Source organism: Lates calcarifer, unplaced genomic scaffold (assembly GCF_001640805.2).
Source record: "Lates calcarifer isolate ASB-BC8 unplaced genomic scaffold, TLL_Latcal_v3 _unitig_1352_quiver_842, whole genome shotgun sequence".
Classification (NCBI taxonomy): domain Eukaryota; kingdom Metazoa; phylum Chordata; class Actinopteri; family Centropomidae; genus Lates; species Lates calcarifer.
In genome coordinates this window covers 6,690-8,925 of record NW_026115463.1, presented here as the reverse complement: position 1 = coordinate 8,925, position 2,236 = coordinate 6,690, and the positions used below count along the sequence as shown (strand labels likewise).

Sequence of the window (2,236 nt, the reverse complement as noted above, 5' to 3'; positions counted from 1 at the left end):
CTGCCTCAAGGTTGCCCCATGGTCCTTCTCACTCTGTGGTAGGTGAAGCCTTTAAAAGATTGTTTAAGGATGTTTAATGTTTTTGAAGAACTTTGCAATTGAATTGTACTTGTTTTCCTGCCTGGGTCTTCTGTGTCTTGTTTTGCTGGTTTGCCTGGTCATACTGGTGTCTGTGTCAATCCCTGAAGGTTGATTAGCCAGTGTGCTTTTATGGCAAGGTATGGGTTATCCTCATTTGTCAGCAGCCTATGACTAACACTTGAAAAATTATTACAATGTTAAACTTGTTAACATGTGTTTCTTGTATTTTAGGTTTTCAGCTGCTGTTTTGCCTTTTGGTTTGCTGTAGTTCCCCCCCCCCCCCTTTAGTGGAGCTGTTTGCTGGCCTTGGTGGGGGCTAGGCACTTTAGTGTGGTTCCCTTCACCGACTGTAGTGGATAGAGCACTGGGACATATTTTACACCTATTTGCTGTGATTGCCAGTTGCTGTGCGCATATGTGTGGTGGGTGCCCACTTCTTCCCTTCCCTATAGTAATTTTGCATTACTGTACTGGAAGTTGTTTTTAAAGATAAGATAAATAACGTTGTCAAATATAAAGTAACTGTAAAATCTTTTGCTAAAGCTTCATAAAGCTCTGATTAATTTTCAGAATTTCCATTCCTTCCACAGAACACTTCCAGTCATTCATTAATCAATAAATTAGTTTTCTTTTGGAACCACGTCTGTCTTGCTTCAGTTATTTGAACTTGTTGACTGTATATGACAAGGGGAGGTTTGGTTGCTACATGTCAGAGGCTCATGCACCTCGAGCACTGCCACTTATCTACAATAAAGCTGCATGTGACATTTTCTCACTGATCTCTAACGTTACAGGTAACTGGATACGAACCGCGCATGTCATTTATTGTAAATCGTTTGTTCAACTTGGTGGCCACTAGATGGCGACATAACACTATATTTCAATACCCTGAAAGGTAGTGACCTGAAATGGTCGGTAGATGGCACAATATAACACTAGTCCAGCCTGGTAAAACAGTTTTGGATCTCACTCACCTAGCCTTGACTGAAAGTAAAATGTTTTTTAAAGGCTCTTAGACAGTTAACAGAATGTAACCCCTAATCTATACCATCTGGACAAATCTTCTTTCCTCGTGCTGTTACAAATGAGACTAATCCCCAAACAGAAGATCATCCTTCATTAAAAGCAATCTTAATTCCAGGACGAGGTTTCCAATCTTTCTGGGAAGTCGTATTTGACACTGGCTGATCCAGTCAACAGACACGACACACAGGTACAGTAACTTCATTCATGTTGACACTGACTTGTAGCTTTCATTTTATTTCATGTCTTTAATGGCAGGACAGAAATAAATCTCCAACCAGCCTAAAAATCTAAAATTTTACTCTTATCTCTGTAAGTGATTACACAGATGAGAAAATCCAATCATCAAATTAAGTTAGTGGCTTCCCTCAGACTTAAATGCAGTTCTAGTTTATTACTTTATCTGAGTATTAAGCAAAATGTGCAGCTATTTGATGTTAGAATGAATGAACCATTTTGGATATGGGTCTTTCTATAAGTGACAGCACTTACAGACTTTTAAAGGTCCCTGCTGTGATGGTTTTGCACATCTGTCTGTGGAGGAGATAAACATGAGAGACAATGGAACAAAAAGCCAGACTTTCACACCTGAGCCCAGCAGTTTGTCTGCCTGAGTACACACGTCACTCTTCTCCTGTAGTAGGAAACACACAGAATGGCTACACCCTTGTAATAAAACTACAAAGGCCCAGAGACATATGCTACCAAAGAGATTACTCAGAGGATTAGGAAGCATGTTAATCTTATTTCATGTCAGTGATCATCTTTGTTGATTTTTATCTGTACCAGCATTTCCTGTCTAGTAGGTGGTTTGTGAGGTGCAGAGTTGCTACAATAAATGCAATCACATTAGAAAACACATTATACATCCATAATACACTGGTCAGAGCAGTGGAAACATTTTTGCTTTACAGATTTGCTCTCGCTCTCACTCTGCTTGCAGAGAAAGTCTGTCTGTGGAAATCATTCACCTCTGAGTCCCTGCTCCCTTTTTTGAGAGTATAATGAAGTGTCCTTGCTCAGGTTCACACATTTACAACTCACTTTGCATGACTACATAATTAAGCAATTGTTGTCCTAGATTTGGATAGTTACCTTCAGAATCAGACTTTATTGCCAGGTAAACATACAA

General features: G+C 39.6%; 1 long non-coding RNA gene across 1 annotated transcript; it reads left to right on the top strand.

Annotated features, from left to right (window-relative positions):
• On the top strand, window positions 1-721 carry LOC127139339 (uncharacterized). The gene is made up of 4 exons (XR_007809537.1): window positions 1-38; window positions 189-218; window positions 313-503; window positions 672-721. It is a non-coding gene; the product is annotated as an uncharacterized LOC127139339 (long non-coding RNA).
• Window positions 722-2,236: the final 1,515 nt, after the last annotated feature.